The sequence below is a fragment of the Heloderma suspectum genome, chromosome 6, assembly GCF_057233095.1.
Source record: "Heloderma suspectum isolate Gila_16-S chromosome 6, 16-S_ref, whole genome shotgun sequence".
In the NCBI taxonomy this organism is placed as follows: Eukaryota; Metazoa; Chordata; class Lepidosauria; order Squamata; family Helodermatidae; genus Heloderma; species Heloderma suspectum.
In genome coordinates this window covers 88,606,850-88,631,674 of record NC_139463.1, presented here as the reverse complement: position 1 = coordinate 88,631,674, position 24,825 = coordinate 88,606,850, and the positions used below count along the sequence as shown (strand labels likewise).

Below are 24,825 nucleotides of genomic sequence, written 5' to 3'. Positions count from 1 at the left end.
CCGCCGCCGCCATTGCAATCAAAGAAAAAAAAATGCCCCCTGATAGGCTACGTGACGATTCACGTAGCCTATCACGGCTAGATTTGCAAAGTCAGCTGTGATAGTCTACGTCAATCGTCACGTAGCCTATCACAGGTGACTTTAAAAAAAAAAAAAAAGCGCTAACGGATAATGGCGGCCCCCATAGGGAGCCGCCATTCCCGTTCCTTATTTGGTCGCTGTAGTCTACGTAAATGTTTACGTAGACTACAGCGACCAAATAAGGAACGCGAATGGCGGCTCCCTATGGGGGCCGCCATTAGCGTATGCGCTTATTTTATTTTTTTTAAAGTCACCCGTGATAGGCTACGTGATGATTGGCGTAGCCTATCACGGCTGACTTTGCAGATCTAGCCGTGATAGGCTACGTGAATCGTCACGTAGCCTATCAGGGGGCGTTTTTTTTTAAAAAAAAACTTTCGCGTTCGCGGCCGGGCGAGGCGGGAAGCCTCCTCCCCGGCCTGAATTTCGGCTTGGGCAAGGCGGGAAGCCTCCCTGCCAGCCTGAATTTCGGCCGGGGCGAGGCGGGAAGTCTTCCCCCACGGCCTGAACTTCACGGGGGGAGCAGCGAAGCGCCTCCCCCCCACTGCGAACGTCCTTCGACGACAGGTAAGGGACTTTTGTCCACCCCTACGAAGAATTGATTCTATTGAACTGTGGTGCTGGAGAAGACTCCTATGAGTCTCCTGCACTGCAAGGAGGTCAAATCATTCAATCCTAAAGGAAATCGACCCTGAGTGCTCATTGGAAGGACAGATCCTGAAGCTGAAGCTCAAATATTTTGGCCACCTAATGCAAAGAGAAAACTCTCTGGAAAAGACCCTGATGCTGGAAAAGACTGAGGACAAAAGGAGAAGGGGATGGCAGAGGATGAGATGGCTGGATAGCATCACTGATGCAATTAATATGGACTTGAGCATGCTCCGGGAGAGAGTGCAGGACAGGAAGGCCTGGCATGCTATGGTCCATGGGGTCACGAAGAGTCGGACACGACTGAACGACTGAACAACAACAACAACAGAACAATGTTACGGACCTCTGTCCATAGTTCCTCAGGCAATCTACATGTTTGATGGTCCTCCAGGGTCAAACATGCCCCTACAACTCTGCAGAGGTTACAGGTAGCCTGAAGGGTGATCAGATAATGTCCTGTCCATGCCTCTATTGGCTTCCACAAACAAACATCATTTTCTCCCAATCCAGCACAGAAAAGCAGGTCCAAAAGGTGCCCTGCCAAATAGGTTTGGTAAGAACTTATCTGAGACAGGCTCGTGGATGACATGTCAGCCATGAAATCCTGAGCCACTCCTGACAAAGTAGCCTCAGAACAAATATTAAAGTCCACAATCCTTGAGATCTTCAGCACTACAGTTGAGACCACCTCAGTCAGCTCAGACATGAAGACTGTTAGGCAGCAGGGTGGGCAGTACACTAACAGAGTCCACATCATGTCTTGGGTGACCCACACCACTGACAAACAGTCCAAACTGGCTGAGTGTCAGAGGGGTATCTGAACAGAAGGGAAAGATGGGGTATCTGACTGGAAGTGGACTCACCTGCATGAGTATGCTTTGCAGCCTGAGCAAACAGAGCAGTTCTGTGTGTAACATAAGAATCGCAGTCTGACAGTAACCTATGTGAATCTTCACATAGATACTTCTACCCTGAAGGGATGCCAAAATCTATCCCAGGAATCTCTCTGTGGGATTTTGATATAAATGACAGGACAGCAAATATCCTGTGAGATATCCTCTATCTCTCCCATACTACAGATATAGAACCGTAGGTTTCTTGAACGTGCCTATATCTTCCATCCAAGAATGCTGTGGGCATGGTCTGGAAGCATAGTTCCATAAATGAGGTTCTGAAAGAAGCAAAAGTAAGAGTTTGCAAGTACTGAGCTCTTTCGTGATCCATGTTAAACAAATAATACCACGGAGAAAAGTTTGAAAATGTAATTAGATCTAGATCCTGCCTATTATCTCTTCCATAAATCCAATCCCTCGATTTGTTTTTGTCTCCCAGTATAGTAAAAATATCTGGTAGACAGTTTTTGGAGGTTAGCAACTCTTGGCATGACTTAGCCCAGCCACCCTTCTTCATTTATTCTCTTAAGCAAAGCTTGGGGAGGCAATCTTCTGGCATGTCCAGGACCCTCTTATACTAAGGAAAGGCTGCCTTCTGAGCCTTAGCTCTTACCGATACCATGCCTGTCTCTGTCCTGAGGAAGGGAGCTGGGTTCCCTCAGGGTACTGCCAGTAAGTATGTAAAAAAATTGTTCTGCCAAACCTCCAATGCCTTCAGATTGTTATGCCCAACCCCCTATAGGCTAGCCTATGGCGTGAAAAACCACAGACGCAAATGGCGTAGCAGACGCCATTTGCGGCTGTAAAGCCCTTAGTTTAAGGTAAGTGCAGCCATTTACAGCTGCATTTAGCTTAATCTAAGGGTTTTATGGCTACAAATGGCATAGTGGATGCCATTTGTGCCCGGATCAGTCTCAGCCAGCAATACAGCACAGCAATGGCGGCTGTATTGCTGGCACTCCGGAGCCGGCCGGTGGCTCTGCGGAATTGCCACGGAGCAGAGCTGACCAGATTGAGCCTGGTGGGTTCCCTCCAGTTCTGCCCCGCGGACACCAGTCTGTGACCCCCTCCTCTTGCGCAACTTGGCACATCGCAGACCCGCCAAGAGCAGCAGCCCCTGCCTCTTTCCCATGTCTGGCTCTCAGCCGCAGCGGTGGCAAGAGCAGTGGGAGAGGGACACGGTTGCCAACGGGGGCAGCTGCGGAGGCGCTCGCAGCACTCCTGCGAAACACCAGCTGGAACGTGTCCCAGCACAAGCACAGGCGGGCAGTATGTGGGGATCCGGTGGGCGGGTCACAGGGCAGACTCCGGTGAGTCTGGTGATCCCTACCGATAACTGTTTCAAAAGATGGAGAATGTCTTTCTATACATCTGCAACTCCGCAAATGTGAGTCCGTGATTCAAACTGTGGATACACTAAATTAAATCCATAGGTTGCAGGATATAGCACTTTTCTAGGTCTTCTTCACATCTACCTAAACGGAGGAGGAAGTCATCTGAGATTACCTTTTCTCTGGGCAAAGGAAGGGTGAAAAGTCAAGGCCACATACCACCTGATCCTGCTTCAGTTGTTCGGCTGTTTTCAGTGCCACAATAATGGCAGCACATGGGAAGCAAATTTTCTTCCCTCTAATTATCAGTATGATTAACCCTCCCACTCACTAAGCCCCAAGGGATGTCGTCTAGAGGCCTCAAGAAAAATTAGCAACAGCATTGTTATAAAAGCCAACGATAATACTCAGAGCTGGACCAAAGGGCCAGAAGCTCTGTCACAGAGAAGGCTGATTATTTTCAGGGATGTCTGCACTGCTGGATTTACTGGGATTTCTACAGAGATAAAAGATGAATAGTAGCTTGAGATATCTGCACCTACCAGTTCCTTCTTATCCCCAAAGGATTCCTCCTTCTCTTGATATTGCTTTATGCACCAGTACAGGAAAGGGTCAGATATTTCAAGGGGTTTCATCTGTGCGTGAAGTAGTAAGAAAAAATATTCAACATTCAGAAATTGTAAAATTGGGGAATCGGTGTAGATATCCCCCTTATGTCAACTTAACGGTTTTTCAGTAGAGTTTTAATTAATATATACCTTTATGTGAAAACCCCTTATGTATCTTATTATACTTAGTGGTATATGAATATCACAAATAAATAATAAATAAAATACATATGGTCAGCTCTCATTCAAGCCCCTTTATAAACAGGCAGATCTGAGACATCACATATTCTTGAGAAAATAGGGGTATGTGTCTCTAAATGGGAACTTTGGACCTCCAAATGGTGTTGTTGTTGCTGTGGTTGCTTGTGCTATTACCTCATTTTGTGTGCAAGACAGGTTCTGTTCACCACAGCATGAAGACTCCTTCCTGTAAATACAGAGTGAATGACCACATTAGCAGTAGGCATGAGTTTTATCAATGGGGAGACCTTGTCATCGGACAGATTGCTTCTACGTTCTCTTTCCTGTATCCTCCTACATCTTTAAAGGAAAAGCCATCTTCAAAGTCCATGAAGGAACTCACGTAAGGACTTCTCCTCTACCCCTATAGTTTTGTTTTGCTTCTACCATAATAGACCACAAAGAACAGAAATGGGTTCTCAGATTGCAGAAATACATTTGTAATAGGAAGCCCCATGCATCTTGGACTTTTTTCTTATGTTGAGGCTGTCTTCAGTAGTAAAGAAACAAGGTCTGCAGAAAAAGGTCTGCAGCAAATAATTGCCTCCTGTGTCAACCTACTGGCGTCACCTACTGGCTTCCCACAGTTAATGTACGGATGCTTCCTGAGAACCCTTTTCCCTTCTTTGTGATCTACTTTGGTTGCTCACCTCCTTCTGTTTTCTTGCTTATACCATAATAACCAGGAACATCTTATTAACCCACAGAATGCTCAAGAACCTTCAACTAGATTTCAATAAGAAAAGTGGTATAAAAGCCACTTTGTGTTTTCTTTGATTTAGTTTGCTCATTGCTAAGGATTCACTCAATTTCATTCCATTGCATAATTCTAACATGTCATTTTATTTTATTTTGGAAGACAATTAAAAAAAATAAAGGCAACCAAAAAGTACTTTTCACTGAATACTTGTGGAAGAGCTGGGAAAAACAGCATAAATACGATGTGAATATATAATGAAAGGATGAAAACAAATGCTAAATTCTGTGTGTGTGTGTGTGTGTGTGTGTATGAATGTCTGTTTCTGTGTGCATGTGTGTGTTACTATGTGTGTGCATTAGTCATAAAAATATAGGCAATTTTAATTGGTTGGAAGTTGATCTAAGGTGTGTAGGGCTTCTAGACAGGAAATAAATGGAATATGTGGTGCTGTAATATCTATTTTAAAGTTAGGGTTCCTTGCTTGCTGTACTTGCTGACTAATTTTACACTTAACCATAGTCTTCCAGATTGTATCAATTTGCTCTTCTTTACTTGGTTGGTTTGGGGACTTCCATTATGTGCTGTGCAACGTGGTTCATGTCTACCCAGAAGTAGGCCCTGTGAAATCAATAGGGCTGACTCCCAGGCATATGGTTATAGCACTGCAGTCTTAGATACAATAGTTATTCTTTTCAAGAAGGTTATATAATTTTAGTGAGCATGTTTTCATGTCTCCCTCACTCTATGAATTCCAGTGTGCCTTCATTTTAAATACTTCCTTTCATCTTAAAAAAAAAAAATGCAAATGCCATGTTGTGCTCTTCCATTTATTTTCCAGAACCAGAGGTTCTCTTTTTCCTTATTCTGGCTTGGTAACAAATTCGTATCTGATACATCTGATTATTCTCCTGTGTTTTGGCATTAAAGTCTACTCTGCTCATTTCATAGCTAAAGTTTGTGTATGTTCTCAGTATTGCCAATACTTTCCATGAATCCTTGATCTTATGGAAGCCTTCCTTCCAAAACGTGCGTTTTTATTTTTTAATTTTTGCATTACTAGGACTGCCCATTTCACCTTTGCATCACTGTTATCCTTGGGGGTTTAAGACTATGAGGTGTGGGCTTCTTGCCTGGCTAAACATGAATTCACAGGCATGCTCGTTCCAGCCAGTTTTGCTCAGGTCCTCCCACTCCTCTTATTATCTGCAAGGGCCTACTATTAAAAAAGATGAGGGAAATGCCCCCTTCTTTTAGAAGATCAGCAAGTTCACATTTGGGTTCTTGAAGAACTCTGGGATGGATATCATCTGACCTCAGCAATTTATTAACTTTCCATTCTTCAGTAAGATGGAGAGCTTCATCTTCTGTCACCACAATTGGACTCAGATCCTCACACTCCCGTCCTGAAACATCAGTACAGGCACCGGTATCTGTCCTACATGTTCTGCAGTGAAGACAGATGAAAAGAACTCAGATAGATTCTCTGCATTCTCCTTATCTTCCTTTAGTACTCCTGGAACTGAATGGACATCTAATGGTGCAGTTACCTCCATAGCTGGTTTCCTGCTTGTGATATATCTAAAACATTCTTTATTGTTGGCCTTGAGGTTGTTAATGATATGCTTCTTCAAATGCTTCTTTGCATCTCCTGTTCTCAGGTTGCAACTTTGTTGCACAATTTTGGGCTCCATTTTCTTCTCCTCATTTGGGCAAGACTTCCATTTTGTGATGCAATCCTCCCCCCCTACTTTTAAGAGCCTCCTTGACATTGCTATTTAAATATGGCATTGACCTTTTTTACTTTTTGTTTCATTTCCTCTCCTGTGGAACATATTCTAGATGAGCTTGTATTATTGTGGTTTTGAGGAACCGCATGTTTCATTTATTATATTTATATTGATTTTGAAAGGACGAAACATTTTGACTCCCCTGTTCAACTTTTTAGCAGGTCCCTCATTGTAGACAAGTTTCCACTTTTCAAGTCAAATGTGACTGTGTTGGTTTTCTTTCGCAATTTCCCCACTTAAACGTATTTACATCTTACCTCCATCCCTCTTTGTGGGCTGTCTGTGAGCACTAATTGGATGTATTTTCAAACTAACTTGGTTGGAGCTCCAGCATTTTTGGTGTATCCCCCCTTGGCTGACCTTTAGAAAAGATGCTTGCTGGGACTTCTGCTTCTCTCCTCATGATCTTTTTCAAATGGCTGTTGAATTCTACCTGAACAGGCAATCATCATTCGCACTGAACAGGTCTGAAGCTGACCCATTCACAAAGGAACAGAAGGCAAGCACAGAAAGCACTGGGGAAGTAGAGTGAATTATCTCTGTATGCTCGATAGACCCCTTCTCCCCCTTCTTCTACTTGCAGTGACTGTGCATAAGGAACGGGCCCGAATGTACCATATTTCATTCTGATAAATACTCCTCTAACTCTTTCTCTCTCCTCACTCCCTACGCTTACCCGTGACCTATTCATTTTCCTTCAAGAGCATTTTATGCAATACTGCTTACTTCATCCCTTCCATCTCACCCCCAAAACGCTTCCTCCTGCCAGCTGAACAGTCCACACATTCCATGGCCTAGTTCAATGTCTGGAGCCCGCTGCCCATCTCCATGAGAATTCAGCTCATCTCCCCACAATCCAAGTTTTCATTGAAGGCTGAAATAGTTCATCTTTCTGGTGTCTAAATTGCAGTTGTGCTACCACAGTATTTCCCTAAAAGTTATGTGTATGTTTTAATACTTGTTTTACCTAAGTAGATATGCCATGGTTTTCAGAAGCTTATGTGCATTTGGATTGATCTGAGTTTCCCCTCGCCCACTTTGCCAAAGATACTCTATTGCCCATGTCAAAGAAAGGTCCTTTTGATGAATGTTTGTCTTTTAGAACATGCACAAGTTTGTACATGCACCTAGAGGGAGGACACCTGGCAACACCTTCATGACTAGTATCCGTTGCCGGTCTTACACTCAAAAAGAGTGTAATCCAGTTGGAGGCTGCTGAATATCCAATGCAGGGAGGCTGGAGAACAGAGGTGATTCTTGTCTCTGTGCTCAGGCTGCCCTACATTTTCACTAGATGGGCGATTTCTCCCGTTAAGCAGTGGCGCTTCTGAGCAAGAGGGAAGGAGGCCAGGGTGAGCACAGGAAGCTGCGTAACACAGCTTCCCATGTCTCCTCTCCTCCCCACCGCCGGGACTGCTCCTTTCCCCCATCTCTGTGCCCCCTTTCGGAGTGCTGGGATGTAGCCAGAACCACACTGGCTATGAGGTTGGAAGGGGAGCACAGTTTCTAGGCTCTGAGGCTGAACACCTTTTTCTGCCCTCAGCTCCAAGAAACCAAACAATCTTGTCCCCTCTCCCCTTGATGCTACCTAGGGGGAATAGAATTGCTCTCTAAAATAGTTAAATCCTGTTTTAAAGGCTTTTAAGTTGGTGTCCAGATCTACTTTATATAACAGGATTGTTTTAAGGATTCCTTGGACAATGTATATGGAAAGATGCAAACACTCTAAATTGCCTCAGAAATGCTAACTGTTATGTAGATGGCATTAACGCAGCTGGCACAAATATCTACCATTTCCACATGGCTTTGGTTATGTACTCCTTGATAGAAGGAAATGCAGAGTGTGGTGACAATGTGCATTACAGTCCTACCTGTCATACAGAACCTCCTATAGCAATGTCAGAACTCATTCATTTCAACCAAATCCAACACTGAGATTGCATCCGACCGACTGGTCTGCATTAAAAAGCATCCCCAGAGGACTTCCTTGCCAGCTTTGGGAGAGGCAACTTGTGGCCCTCCAGATGATTTGATCTACAACTCCCATCACCTCTCTCCATTGGCTATGCTGGCTAGGGCTGGTGGGAGGTGAAGGCTGGACCATCTGGAGAGACAGAGGTTTCCCATCTGTACTCTATGAGAAACTGACCAACAGAGCACAGGCTCTGTAGAAGAACTCAACCATCAATCTATTTCATTGTCTATTTGTAACAAACACCTAAAATATGTTCCTTTGTTTCATGAGAGTGTCTAATTCAGTTAAAATCTGAGAATGTGATGTATTCCTTGTTATTCAAGCTACAGATCCAAATTAATATAAAATAATATTAGCATAGTACATGATTATAACCTAATACACCTTACTAACATCTTTTTGTACACTGGGTTTTTTTTGTTTCTCTCTCTACCTTAACTGAAATTATCAGATATGAGAGCAAAGCTGCTGATGTCATTTCCATGTCTGTCTGTCTGTCTGTCTATCTTCTTTGTCCCAGTGTTGTGCAAACCACATCCAAGCACTCTGTGGATCTCAAAAACCTATGATAAGAAAAGCCCATTATCTTTCCAGCTTACCTGGGGCAGAAAATACATGCCAAGACAACATAAAGGCAGCTGTTTAAAAGATGTTGACCTCCCAGATTCTTTACAGCTCAGGGGGATGTCAGGTTTCCCCCACCCTCTTATTTCACAGGGATTGTCTATGGTGCAAGGGGCCAACAAAATCAGCAGTGACTTTCCTAGGGGGATTATACTAGGGACTATATTGTTACAGGCAGCATTCAAGGAGGATTGGAGATCTCAAATAACTCATGCAGTGTAGAATACTGCTGCTACACATAATTGAGAAGAGCAACCAATGTTAGCTTTTCTTTGCAAAGCAGGGGTGTATGAGAAATTTCTTTCAGTTCTTTTTTTAAACCAGGATTTATTTACCCAGTTTGCATTTTCTGGAGCAAACACATGCTCAGAAACAATCTGTAGAAGTCTGTACATTTTCATGCTAGAAGAAAAAAAAAGTTCACAATTTGATATGAACTTAGGTCAGAAGGAGCTTTGAGATGGAATTTGAATAATTTCGGCAAGCTCATGTTTTGCTGTTTTGCACATCTCTATTGTAAAGTAAAGAAGGAGGAGATTAAATGTATTACCTTCTGTCAACTAGTTTTAAATTTGATGTGTTTGTCATCATAAAATACAGCACAGCACAGCACAACAACAACAACAACAACAATCACATGATAGGTCACCGAATCCATGTTTTGAGGTTATCTAGGAGGGGAGCGTCATTCCAAGAAAACTTAAAAGGAATCATTTATCAAGATGATGACCTCCCAAGAACTGGAAATCAAAAGTGGATGTCAACTCAAGTTTTTGTTTTTTTTCTTTTTCCGTTGTTTCATACATATTGTCTATGGTGCAAGTGGTTTAATTAATCAGTTTTGACCATGTTTAGGGGAGGTTATGACAGGGACTGTGTTATTGCAGGAAGAATTCCAGGAGCAGCAGAGCTGAAATAATGCCATGCAATGTTGTATACGGAAGGAAGGAAGGAAGGAAGGAAGGAAGGAAGGAAGGAAGGAAGGAATCCTTTATTTACAGTCAACTGACCACCAGCAAAAGATACAAAATGCATAACAATGAAATATGTTGTTCCACATCATAAAATTAAGTCACAGTGCCATAGAGGATCTAGTTAAAATAGCAATGTTCAAAATTTTATAAACTTGCTTGGTAATTCATCTGTTGGCTCCTTCGAGTATGATTTACATAAGACTTACTAAAGACCAACCAGGAAAAGATTGAGTAATTGGAAGTATCAGGGCTAGGGATGCTGGAGAATTCTGCCACGGACTCCATGGCAATGCCCCCCGCCACACAGATGAATCCCCCCGGGATGGAGCCTACCTGGCGGTGGCGATTTCAGCAGTGGCCCCGGCAGCGGTGGCAGCCCCGGGTCATCTTCCAGCTGCTGCCAGGCTGTGGCCGCAAATGGCAGCCGCTACACCGGCCTCCATTTGAGTCTCTGCCAAGTCATGATAGGCTATGTAAGTATCTATGTAGCCTACCACAGCAAAAGGCAAGGATGCAAATGGTGGCCACTACGCCATTTGTGCCGCTACTCTTTGCCGTAATAGGCTACATAAGTATTTATGTAGCCTATTATGGCAAAAGGCAGGGATGCAAATGCCATAGCAGCCTTTTCCTTCACTGCCTTTTGCCATGATAGGCTATGTAGATACTTACGTGGCCTATCACGGGTTGGCAGGGATGCAAATGGTGTAGCAGCTGCCATTTGCATCCCTGTCTTTTGCCGTGATAGGCTACGTAAATACTTATGTAGCCTATCATGGCCTAATGCAAGGATGCAAATGGCGACTGCTATGATGGCCACCATTTGCGGCCGCAGCAGCCCGGCAGCAGCCCGGCAGCAGCCCGAAATCCGGCTTCAGCCAGCCCTGGCCGGCAGCTTCACAGCCTTGCTGTGGAGCGGAGCCAGCTGGGGAGGATTCCAGGGGGGGAGGGATGGATTGCCTCCCCTCCCCCCACATGGATGCCCCAGATGGAACAGGGTAAGTAATTCATACACCCCTAATCAGGGCATATCTGACCCCCTGATAGTAACAGCAATTGAACAAAACATTTATTACAGATTCCACTCCAACATCGTTGCAAGGGCAACGTCTCTCCTTTTCCTGTGTTTTGTAATACCTTCCATCGAAGAGTTTAGAGGGCAAACCATTAAGCCAGGCAAAAGACAACTTCTGCTTCTACATATAATTCAGGAGAGCAACCAGTGGCCCATCAGAGATCATCATGGCAGTAAGAAATTGTTTAAGATTCTTCAGCTATTCTTATTGTTTTATTACATGATATATGTCTTTTATTGCAGTATGATGCCAAAGAACTACCAGCATATCTTAGCCTTGGTGTTCGCTGTAAAGGAGATCAATGAAAATTCCACAGTCTTACCTAATGTCGCAATTGGGTTTCACATCTATGAGAGCTACTACAACCCACAGATAACTAATATGGGTACCCTTGGTCTGCTTTCTTCACCACATAGATTCTTCCCCAACTACAAGTGAGATATGCAGAACAATTTGATAGCCATGATTGGGGGAATGTACCCTCTCATCTCTCTTGACATTGCCACAATCTTGGAGAATTACAAGACTCCACAGGTAGGTTTGTAGACATGAGTTGGTATCTTCATTCCAAAATGTCAGAAATAACAGGTCTTTTGAAGCCTTTATGCAAAGCTTTAGAGCTGCAGGCGGACAAGATAGGCAGTCACTATTTCTGCAGGGCAAAATTAGCAACTGTTTAATTGGTATTTGGTCCCAAAGAAGAGAGAGAACCCGAGGCAAAGAAATCAAGTGTGGACATTTGACATTTCACCAATATGAATTCCATAGCTGCCACTTTCCTCTGGTTTTTGACCACTGTGCCCCAGAGAGAAGAGACAGTTAGGCAGAAGCTGAGTGTTTGGCAGTAGTAGGCATTTTACCCCAGCACCCCACAGAGTGGGAGAGAGGCTGGTTTAGCTGATGTTTGTGCACTGCAACCCACTGAGTTAATGGAGAAGAGAGAAAGAGAGAGAGAGACCGACTCTGTAGCTGGCATTTGCCTGCAGGTCTCCTTAGCTGGAGAAAGAGCCATGGCAGGCACAGTTTGGAAAACATTTGACTCTGGCAGTTCCGCTCTTCCCCATATATGCAGGATTCAGAAGGCAAAGTACTGCTTGCAGTTCCCTCAGCACCAGCACCTAGAATATCCAACGTAGGGATGGGGGAGAAATCCTCCACGGACCCCAGTTCAAAAGAATCCAGCCCCCCAGAGTCCATGGAGGATCGGAAGACTTACCTCTGCCTCCTAGAGGAATCCTCACCAGCCAGATCCTGCCTGCCAGCCAGCTCTGGAGCACCAGCTCCAGAGCAACGGCTGCCACTGACATATCGCTGGTTGGGCAGATTGACTGTGGACATAAATGGCGTCCACTACACCATTTGATGCCACATAGGTCATAGTTTAAACTAGGGATGTATGAAAGTCACTTACCGTTTTGCAGATCTGCTTCGCAGTGTGGGGGGGGAGGCGCTCCGTCCCTCACCCTGGAGTCCTGCCCGACTGGCTTCGCTCTGCGGGGATTCCGCAGAGCCACCAGCTGGCTCCACCCACAGCTGGACATCTGGCCGCTGGGCAGCAGGGATGCAAATGGCAGCTGCCATAGCCGCCGCCATTTGCATCCCTGTATTTAACCATGATAGGCTACATAAATATTTATGTAGCCTATCACGGCAAAGTAAAAGAAAATATGCGTACGCAAATGGCGACGGCTATGGCGGCTGCCATTTGCATTCCTTATTTTTCACTGTTTTAGTCTACGTAAATATTTACATAGACTATTATGGCGAAAATAAAGGGGAACGCAAATATCGTAGTGGGCGCTATTTCCTTTCCTTTCTGATTTGCCATTTTAGCCTACATAAATATAAGCGCCCACTAAGCTATTTGCGTTCCCCTTAATTTTCCCCATAATAAATATATACGTAGACTAAAAAGACAAAAACTAAGGAATGCAAATGACGGCCGATGTAACCAGCACCATTTGTGTATGCCGTTTTATTTTTTATTTTTTTACCCAGACGTGATAGGCTACATAAATCTTTACATAGCCTATCGCGTCTGGGTAAAAAAAAAAAAAAAGACCCAACTGCAAATGGCGGCGGCCGGTCGGAAGACCACCCGCCGCCACCATCGAAGCTGCCATTGGAGCTGCTGCCATCTGGAACATCCGCCCCAGGTAAGTCTCATCCTGGGGGGGATCCGCGGGGGAGTGGGGGGTGGCAGGCTGTTCCGCCATGTGTTTCGGGGGCCTGAATGACAGTGCATTCGTCCTCACTGAAATCCCTGGCGGAATTCTCCGCCATCCATAGTTTATGCAGTTTATTTCCCCAAAACCCATGGGGGAATGGCCTCCCACCCCCCGCCATCCCACGGAATCCCCCTGGGATGAAGGTTACCTGGGGTGGATGCTCTAGCAGCGGCAGCTCCAGCAGCGGCTCCAGCATGAGCGGCAGAGGCTGGTCTCTCAGCCAGCTGCTGCGGCCACAAATGGTGGCCATTGTAGCAGCCACCATTTGCATCCTGCCAGGCTGCCATGATAGGCTACGTATTAACGTAGCCTATCATGGCAAAGAGCAGGGACACAAATGGCAGCAAGGCACATAAAGGCAGCCCCGCAAACAGCAGCCACTATGCCATTTGCATGGCTGCCTTTACCATGATAGGCTATGTAAATACTTACGTAGGCTATCACGGAAAGAGCAGCGGCACAAACGGCGTAGCAGCCGCTGTTTGCGTCCCTGCTCTTTGCCATGATAGGCTACGTAAATACTTATGTAGCCTATCATGGCAGCCTGGCAGGATGCAAATGGCAGCTGCTACGATGGCTGCCATTTGCAGCTGCAGCAGCCCGGCTGTGGCCAGATCTCCAGCTGTGGATGGCCCTGGCCAGGGGCTCTGCAGAGCCGCCACGGAGCAGAGCCATCCAGGGAGGATTCCAGGAGGAGGGACGGAGCACCTCCCCCCCACTGCGGATCCCCCGCTGCAGAGCCAGATAAGGGATTCATACATCCCTACATTAAACATTCTCAACCTAATATTTTGTAAATTATTTCCCTCAATAAAGATCTTTTTTTTGTTGTTTTCATTTTCTCTAGTGGTGCTTTCAGCCCTATCCCTAAGGCATAGGAACCAAGTTACTGACTTTCTTTGAACTATGGTGGGTTTATTTTGGTGGCAGAAATTAAAGATATTATACCTGAGGGAGTATTCCCTAATGCTGAGGTCTAATTAGGAACTTTAGTAAAAACTGTGAAATAACTTTCATATGATTTCTTCTTTTCCTTTCCTTTCCTTTTTTTAAAAGCAGTATAGGTTGGATAACCCATTGGACCTGGTGAAAGTAATGGGATAACAAACTTTTGCTTGGCCAACTCCAGATGCTTTGGACTTCATAATTCATCAGCCTTGGCAAGCATGGCCAATCATTTAGGAATGCTGGGAGTTGTAGTCCAAAATATGTGGATCACAACATGTTGGGGAAGGCTGACTTATTATGAGCCAATCTACACCTACAGGTTTTTCTGCTTCCAATGAGTTTTCACCACCTGTCTTTCTCACTACACAGTACTCACCTCCAATTGGAACCGGAATTTCCTGCTTCTATGCTCCCACTTTCAATACCCTCATATCCCAGTATTTCCCCTTAATGTGCTCTTGTTTTCCACCTTCCCTACCATATCCAGTCATAGTCCCCTCCCCTGCCTGTCCATATACAGTGATGTTTGCATTTCCCTCCTGTCCAATCACAGCTCTTGATGGCCCCATGTCATCTTCCGGCTACAGATCTCATAGCTTCCTCAGCACTCAATTTTTCCTCAGCAACAAGCAAAGGGATGCTTGTGCGCATGCTTGTCTGATATCGGAAGCTAAGTAGGGTCAGCGCTGGTTAGTAGTGGGATGGGCAACCACCTAGGAATCAGGCTTCCTGCATTGAGCAGGGGGTTATTCTATCCCTTCAAATGAGACCAAGTTTTACCCCCTCCTATTCCCCACTTTGGATTTTGTTTTTTTAATTAAGGCATTATCTTTGAAGAATCGTGGCTTCTCTGCAATTTTTTTTCTCCAATTTAGGCATGATCTTCCAAGATTCGAAAAGTCGAGGATTTGAAGCTTCTTTGAATTTTCAAATCTTTGAAGATCATGCCTGAATCACAGCAAAGAAAACTAACACAAAACCCTATTTACCAGCCCTGATAAAAACAAATATTCTGAGCCTGTGCAGTTTTCCATGTTAAACTCACTGAAATTATTGCACTATCATAGCAGGGGTAAAACTGGACTTTGCTTCTGCTACCCTGCTGCTAGACACATTTGCTTGGGAATACACTCCACTTTCTCGTAAAAAAAGGAATAATATTCTTCAATGAACAATTAGTAACATGAGCACCTGCCCTGTCAGTTGGCCCTAAACTCCAAAATGTTATAAAATAAGAAGAAAGGATGCTGTACAAGTAGCATTCAAAGTGGTTGGCACAGGCATGCCGATACCTGCCCAGGTGTTGATGCAGGGTCTGCTTCCCAGTGTCCCCATCACCTGCTGCTCTCTGAAGGGTCATTTGGGAGGGGGGCTGGCACTTAGATGCCAAATCCAACCCTACCTGCACCACAGCCCCCCAATCTAATCAGAACAAGCCCTAAAACACATAACTCAATAGCACAACCCCTGAACTGTTAAGAATGCACACTGCCTTCAACTTCTATGATATAATGATGGTACTCATATGTTGGGAAACTGAGCATGACTTGGAGCATTACTAAATGTCTCTAAATGTCATTAAGTGAAAGTTATATTAGATCAATAATGCTAATAAGGAATGGAAGGTGCAGCTATGCTAGAAATCGTACAAAAAAAAAGATTAAAACAAGAACAGAAACATTTCCCACCCATGGCTTCCATTCTTAATACTAGATGGGCTTCGTCAGTATATGGGGATTGTCCAGTTACTTGTCCATTCATAAAATACATCTATGTTCTATTTCAGCTCACTACTGGTCCTTTTTCTGCAGCATGGGGTGACAAATCTCTATTCTGGTATTTATACCAGATGGTCCCAAACGATGCACATCAGTACAGAGGGATTGTGCAGTTACTTGTGCATTTCAAGTGGACATGGATTGGGCTCTTTACTACTGATAGTATCCATGGAGAACGGCGTTTGCAGAAATTACTGCCAATGCTTTCACAGGAAGGTATCTGTGTTGCCTTTATAGAAAAATTCCAAGCCTTCAAAAAACGAAGAGAAAAGGCAGCGTCGTTTCATGGTGAATTGGAAGATAATTCAGTTTTCATCGAAAGAAAGGCCAATGTATTTCTTGATGATTCTTCTCATCCATCTATAATTAAAATAAGCTCACTTCTTCAGAGAGCAGTGCTGGATTCACCTATGAGTAAGGTGTGGATTATGACGACATACTGGGATTTCACATCAAGCACCAATCTAAGAGGTCATGATATACAATCCCTCCATGGCATGCTATCCTTTGCAGTTCACTCAAAGGAACCACTGGGATTCAGGCAATTTCTTCAGAGTGTTAATCCTTCCTGGGCAAAAGAAGATGGCTTTATCACGGTATTCTGGGAGAAGACCTTCAACTGTTCATTGAAAAGAACCTTTGAGAGTGAAGCATTCCAGAAAGACTGCAGTGGAGAGGAGAAACTGGAGAGCCTTCCTGGAACTTTCTTTGAAATGGGTATGACTGGTCACAGCTACAATGTGTACAATGCAGCCCTTGCTGTGGCACATGCTCTACATTCCATGTATACATCAACATCCAAACACAAAGTACGGAGGTCTGGAAGAACGCTGGAGCCCTGGAATGTGCTGGCCTGGCAGGTATTTTTTATCAAAAGCATATCCCTTTTATATGTTAATTGTTAACAGAATCAAGACACATATACTCTATATGACAATGCTATGGACCTTTCAGTTCCACAATTCTCTTAGGAATATGATTGACTTACGGTTGACAAAAATACTACTGCTTTGGTAACAAGCATTCAAAAATACTGGCTAGAGTGCTTAAAATGACTAGAGATGTCAGAGAATTCCGCCATTTGCATTCCTTATTTTTGGCCATCTTAGTCTACATAAATATTTACGTAGGCTAAAATGGTGAAACAAAAAGGGACGCAAATAGCGCCCGCTACGCTATTTGCGCTCCCCTTTATTTTTGCCGTCATAGTCTATGTAACTATTTACGTAGATTAAGACGGTAAAAACAAGGAACACAAATGGCGGCGGCCATAGCCGCTGCCATTTGTGTATGCAGTTTTTTTTGGGGGGGGGGTCCCCAGAGCCCTCTGTGGTGGGAAATCTGGCTGCAGATGGCTCTGGCCTGGCTGGGCCTGGCCGGATGCTCCACAGAGCTGCCGCAGAGCACAGCTGGCCGCGGAGGATTCCGGGGGGGAGGAACGGATCTCCTCCCCCCATCGAGGATTTATTTATTTATTTATATCCCGCCTTTTTTTCCTCCAAGGAACTCAAGGTGGTGTACATAATCCTCCTCCTCCTCCTCCATTTTATCCTCACAACAACAACCCTGTGAGGTGGGTTGGGCTGAGAGTCTGTGACTGGCCCAAAGTCACCCAGTGAGCTTCCATGGCCGAGTGGGGACTAGAACCCGGATCTCCCGGCTCCCAGTCCAGCACTCTTGCCACCCCCCACCATCAACATAATCCGCGGAAAGGTAAGTGACGTTCGTACATCCCTAAAAATGACAGAAATGAAATCTAAAATATATTCAGTAAGTAGAAATAATGGCACCTTAACAGTTGATCATATGCAAATCAACTCCCTCTTTGCAGATTTCTCTGTGCAGCTATATCATACAACCTCCCCAAGTGTGGACCTTATAAATAAGTATTGGAAGAAGTGTGGCATTGCTCCACTTAACAAAAGCCAACCAAAACTGTTGAACAGAGACATATCACTAGAGGAGGTTGAGCAAGCCATCAGACATTTGAAATATAATAGAGATTCTGGTCCTGAGAGATTTGGAAGTTCTTTTTGTGAATAAAAAAAATAAAAACATAAGGATTTATTGCTTCCTAGGCTTGCACAGCTTTTTCCTAAGATCTGCCAGGGAGATGTTCACCCAGATACCCGGAAAGCATCTAGATAACAATAATACCCAAACCTGGAAAACACAATACAAGGGTGAAATCCTATTGTCCAATTACATTACTTAAACAGGATAAGAAATATATAATTGATTTTAGCTTCGTGATTAAATAAGGTGGTAGGCAACTTAATTCATGTAGATCAGACTGGATTTATTCATGAAAGGCATATATTAGATCTAATACAACGGGGTTAAATGTTAACTATGATGCGACCAAAACAGGCCACCCACTGTCATTAATTTCGATCAACATATTCAAGGCCTTGACTGTCTTGGTATTTGGTAAGAGTCTTGAATGATTATCAGCTAGGAACCAAAACTGTGACTGCAATTTCCAAACCCTATGCTGCTAACAAAGCAACCATGCGTACTAATGATGTGCACCCTCCACCTACCTATTTGGAATGGGGCATGAAACAGGGCTGTGCCCTGTCACCCCTGCTCTTCACCCTTTCCCTGGAAACATTGGCTAATATCATACATCATCACACTGGTATTGCTGGATACAGGGGGTGGAGTGAAGAACATGTGAGAAACGTGTGTGCAGATGACATGATAATCATGCTGGGGGATCCATTCCAATCAGTCTCTAATTGAAAGGAAGAATCTGGAGGAAGAATTAGAAAATTGTAGGCAAGTGGCAAGTTAAAAAGTTAGTTATGAAAAAGCCACTATCATGTCATACGATGTGCACCACAATCATCGACATTTTAGTAGCCATGCTTTGGGAATTATGACCAGGGACCTAAAGAAATGGCACAAAGTGAACCTGTCAGTTTTAGGCTGAATTGCTGCAACTCAATTATCCTTGATTCCTTTTTAAAAAAATATTATTTGAGGTCTTCCCCATCCTCCTCTAGCCAAAGACTTCAAAATCTTGGCAATCTCAGCTTAATTCATTTGTTTTCAAGCCAAAGGACCTCACCTGGCATTAACAATATATTACAAAAACCCAGGAGGAGGAGGTTAGGGACTCGCAGACCTTGTATGCTTTCCAGTTGTGGCATCTCCACTTTATCATTATGAAGGCAAACAAAAGCTGGGTATGTCTGGAAGAAGAAATGCTGAACAAGGGCCCCTTATGGACTTTGCCTTTTCAATCCATACAAATGAAGGAGAGAAACAATATTAAAAACCAAAGACTAAAACTATTTTCATGATCTGGAAAAAGGGGCAAGCTATCTTGTTCCTGGTTTGGTCTCCTCTCACCCAGGTAAACTGGATACAACTGTCATTACTAGGATTCCCGAATAGGAAAAGAAGGGATATGTTTGGTTCAGGGACTTTTATTCCCAGGATAAACCAAAATCAATAGAACAACTCTGAGTTGACTTAGGCATAGGATGGCTACACGAACTACAGCTATATCACTTCCTCAAAGATCCTCACATACAGACATATGCTCTTAGAACCTTAACAAGACTAGAATAAGCAATGTTAATGGAACAGAAGGGGGTTAGGGAATTGTATCTCTATTTTACACTGTTTTAATGGATGGCTAGATGGGTTCCATGGCTGGCTTGAAGCAAGTGTGGGAGGTGATTAAAGAAGGGAACTAGAAGATGCTCATTGGACCAAATTATGGGACAACAGACCATTTAGATCAGTGTCAGCCTCCATCCAAGAAACCTCCTTGAAAGTTCTGCATGGATGGTATCGCATAGAGAAATAATGACTATTACCAGAGAAACAATTTCAAATGACCAAGAACATTTTTTATTATTATCGTTATATGAAGGATCTAATGAAATACTTGCTATCATTCTTGTTAACTGCCACTCGCCAGACAATTACACGGGGGGGGGGGGGAGATGGACAACAGACAATTTGGCAATACCAGGGGGGGAAACCTCAGGATTTACTTTTGATTCAAGGAAAGACAGAATCGCTAGCATTTCATGCCATATGGAGGAGTTTTATTCAACATACATCACAACTGGATTTACAACAATATATTCCTACTTCTGCTCTGAGCATCTGGACATTATAACAGCTAAACAAAGATTATGCAGCACAAGTAGCAGTAGTAGCAGAATATTAATTGTGTCACCATGTTTCTGGTAGCAAACCAATGTGCCCCAGTTGTTAGGGGACTGTTTTCAGGGGATTTTCATTGTTACGTTGGCTTTAGTTGCTGTTTTTCTGCCTTCTTATTGTTTTCTAGATATATAATAAAAACATTTTTTTCACAAATCCTAAAAAGAAACACTCCAGTACACATAACCAAAGTAAAACCAGCAGCAAGAAAATGCAGCGATCTAAAAGCACTAAAACACTTCTTAAAATGCCTGGGATTTTTTTTTTTTTTTTAAAGTTCTTCACCTGGTGCTCAAAGGACCATAAGATAGGCACTGACTGAGCCTGTCTGGGAAGGGTGTTCCACAGACAGGGTGCCACCACTGAAAGGTCCCCCCTCTTTTTTGGCAGACATGCACCTTGCCTTATTTGGCAGGGGAAGCTGGAGAAGGGCCTCAGATGACTTCCTTTATGTCCAGGTAGGCCTAATGTAGAATTCCAAGTGTCAAGAAATTTCAAGAACTTCCAATAATCTGTTGTAGAAAGAGAGTAGCTTTATGCCGTTTAATGTCCCATCAGGTTGACATATGTATGACACATACCTGAATTTGCTTAGAAATGGAGCTGTTATTTTTTATATGCTCCAGTGCATTTGCACAGTGGACATCCAATGGAGATCAGTGAAAGCTTCAATATCAGGGAAAACATTGCACATGCAGTGGACATGTGTGTAGAACAGGCCTGCACAACTTGTGAACCACCAAGCTGAACACAGACTCCTTTGGCTGGCTGCCTGTAACTCGCAAAGGAGAGGAATTCTCCAGCAGCCAGCAAGCCATCATACAGGACAGTTAGACTGAGAGTTAGCTGGGCTCTTGGGGGCCCAGCCTAGAGTTTTCCACAACTTTGAAGAGAATGGGGAATAAAGAGCTCCACCTGTGCATGGGGGTTTCATGGTCATGATGTGACCCCTGCTAACAGTTTTCTGTGTAATATTTGCCCCACCTTCCTAACCATTTCCTATGTTTATGTGATGCATAATGCTATTTGCCTCCAAAATCATATGAGCCTGTTAAAATATCTAGTTGAGAAAAAACAAACAAAACATCTCATTTTTGTTTGGTTAGGGAGGTAGCTGTGGAGAAGTTAAGCGGCTAGCTGTTCCAGCTGTATTCTGCCCTCTGTACATTAAAAGCCACACAAGTTAATCATGTAGCTCTTTCCAGCTTCTCCATGTAGCCTTTCTTAAAGTCATGGTATATGAGTTATTAGCGTTAAGGTGAGGGTTAACAGCTGTCATGTTGCTCATTGTCTCCATCTCCATTTGGATGGATCGCTGATCAGTAACCTGTTTTTCTGGAGGGTGACATTAAGACAGAATGGAGTGAAGGACATACCTCAATCCCCCTTTAACCAAAACAGCCTGCCACAAATACCTGTTTAGGAACTGGGGCAGAAAACTTTTCTCAAGGGAAAGGTTTTGCATCTGTCGAGCAACAGAATGTTGAGGTGGGGATGGTGCAGCTGCCCAGCTGGCAGAGTGTAGTTGCTGTGAGGGACTTCCCAGCATCTGCCCAAGGGCCTCCCTGAACAAGCTGGCTGTGGTGGTCTCACATGAGGTGGCATTGGAAAAACCCTAGGACTAATATCCTGGTGCCTTGAACATACACACTGATTGACTGAACCGTAGGGCTGGAGTGGGTGCCCAGCTCAGTCCCAGATTCCTCCACCTCACTCCTGCCCCCAGACCATGCCCACTGAGCCTGCTGAGCCCCTGCCCAAGCTTGCACTCCCCTTGCTGAGCCGCCTCACCTATCCTGAGCTGTCCACAAGCACCAGTCGATGCCATGGTCCCTATCTTGCAAAAGTATTAGAGATGTAAATGGGCCATTTAGCCCTGTAATGTTGCCTAGATAGGGCCTCTACTTCTGCCATTTGTGCAATATTAACAACGTGGAAGTTCGCGAGTCACCATTTTGTTTGCAAATGGCCGCGGTGGGAATGACGGGTGCTTGCAGACAGCTCGGAAAGGTGCGGGCAGCTCAGCAGACAGGTTGTGAGTGGGTCTGGGCAGCGGCTCAGTGGGCATCTGGAGGACCTGAATAGGGGGGCATCCGTCCATCCCTACACTGGGGTAAAACATTTAGGAAGCATGAGTGAGACATATCCAAAATAATCTCAACGTATCTAGGCTAGGTTCTTGTCAATGTAATTGTGCAAATAGTTTGCTGTCTGTTCGTATCTTTTCCTCTTTGAATTTAGCTTCATCCCTTTCTCAGGGGCATCTCATTCAACAACAGTGCAGGAGAGACAATACAGTTTGATGAAAATGGAGATGCTGTCACAGGATTTGATGTTACAAACTGGATCATTTTCCCAAATCAATCTTTTGTGAGAGTTAAAGTGGGAATGTTCAATCCACGAGCTCCTCCCAGAAAACAGTTAACAGTCCATGATAAAAGCATTGTGTGGCCTAGGACTTTCAAGCAGGTGAGACCGGAAAAAGCATGCAAGATGGAGCAAAAATGGTTGGTTGGTTTGTTGGTTTGTTTATAAATACTTTACATCACCTGTCATGTTCAGCATACATAGGTAGGAGGTAACAATAGAACCACAAAAGGAATTAAAGAGGCATGGGAGTGCCCCTTTAGTTTAGGTGAGGCACACACACACACACACATTTCACCACTATAACCAAGGGATGGCGGAGAATTCCACCACGGATTCCAGTGAGGCCGAATGTACTGGCATTCGGCCCTCAGAAATCCGTGGTGGAACGGCCTCCTGCCCCCTGCCCCCCTGCGGAATCCCCCGGGACGGCACTCACCTGGGGCGGATGCGGCGGCGGCGGCAGCTCCAACAGCGCGCCGGCGGATTCGGCGGCGGCGGGTGTGGTGGTGGCAGATTCGGCAGTGGGGACTGCGGGGACGGGGTTGGTGGGGGTGGAGGCAGCAGGTGCAGGGGCGGCGGGGGCGGTGGCGGTGGCAGGGGAGACAGCTGGTCTCCTGGCTGGCTGCGGCTGGGTGCAGCATACGCAAATGGAGGCGGCTAGGCGGCTGCCATTTGCGTTCGCTATTTTTCACCGTTCTAGCCTATGTAAATATTTACATAGGCTAGAACAGCGAAAAATAGCGAACGCAAATGGCGGGGACCATAGCCGCTGCCATTTGCATACACGCTTTTTTTGTTGTTGTTTTTAAGCCAGATGTGATAGGCTATGTAAATATTTACGTAGCCTATCACGGCAAGCCAAAAAAATAGCATACGCCAATGGCAGCAGCTACGGCGGCCGCCATTTGCGTTCCCTATTTTTAACTGTTTTAGCCTACGTAAATATTTACGTAGGCTATTAATCGTGAAAAAAAGGGGAACGCAAATAGCATAGTGGGCGTGATTTGAGTTCCTTATTTGTTTCGCCATAATAGCTTACATAAATATTTATGTAGGCTAAAACAGCTAAAAATAGGGAACGCAAATGGCGGCCACTGTAGTTGCCGCCATTTGCGTATGCTGGTGTTTTTTTTTGGCTTGCCATGATAGGCTATGTAATTACTTACGTAGCCTATCATGGCTATGATGAAGTGAATGGCGGCCGCAGGGCGGCCACCAGTCGCAAGTCAGCGCAGACGGAAGCAGGTAAGTGCTCCATTTCATGTGCCTTTCATGGATTGGGGGGAGCGGGGGCTTTGTTCCTCCCAGATTTCGGGAGTGAATGCTAGTGCATTCGGCCTCACTGAGATCCGTGGCGGAATCCTCTGACATCCCTAACCATGCTACACTTTTGCTTTAAGCAGGCCTCTACGACCTTTCTAGATTGCATCAGCTGCCTTTCTCTCATATAAAACCACACACTACTTTTTCCTTTTCAGATATGGATTCCTGCACTGAATGTTCAGGAGATCACTATTCAAACGTAGAGCAGAATCAATGCATTCCCAGGTTATAAGCTATCTCTCCTATGAGGAACCTTTGGGGATTTCATTGTCTTTTTCTGCTGTTGGTTTTGCTGTGATCACAGGTTTTGTACTTGGAAACTTTGTGAAGCACCAGGACACTCCCATAGTCAAAGCCAACAACCGGAGCCTCACTTACATCCTCCTCATCTCCCTCCTCCTTTGCTTCCTTTGCTCCTTGCTGTTCATCAGACAGCCAAAGAGGATGACCTGCCTTCTTCGGCAAACAGCTTTTGGCATCATCTTTGCAGTTGCTCTTTCTGCTCTTTTGGCAAAAACCATCACTGTGGTTCTGGCATTCATGGCTACCAAACCAGGATCTAGAATGAGGAAATGGGTAGGGAATAGGGCGGCAAATTTGATAGTCATGTCCTGCTCCTGTATTCAAACAGGACTTTGTGTGAGTTGGCTAAGCACTTCTCCTCCATTCCCAGATAAGGACATGCATTCACTGAATGGAAAAATTGTAGCAGAGTGCAGTGAAGGTTCAGTCACCATGTTCTACACTGTCCTGGGCTACATGGGCTTTCTGGCCATTGTCAGCTTCACAGTAGCTTTTCTGGCTAGAAAGTTGCCAGAAAGTTTCAATGAGGCCAAGTTCATCACTTTCAGCATGTTGGTCTTTTGCAGCGTTTGGCTCTCCTTTGTTCCAGCCTATCTGAGTACCAATGGAGAATATTTAGTGGCTGTGGAGATCTTCTCTATCCTAACTTCCAGTGCTGGCTTACTGGCTTGCATCTTTTTCCCCAAGTGCTACATTATACTATTGAGACCTGACCTAAACATCAAAGAGCAAATAAGAAGAGCAAAATGA

The 24,825-nt window shown here is 44.6% G+C and overlaps 1 pseudogene; it reads left to right on the top strand.

The window, feature by feature from the left end:
• The first annotated feature begins 1,436 nt into the window (after positions 1-1,436).
• On the top strand, positions 1,437-24,825 carry LOC146341754 (vomeronasal type-2 receptor 26-like; annotated as a pseudogene).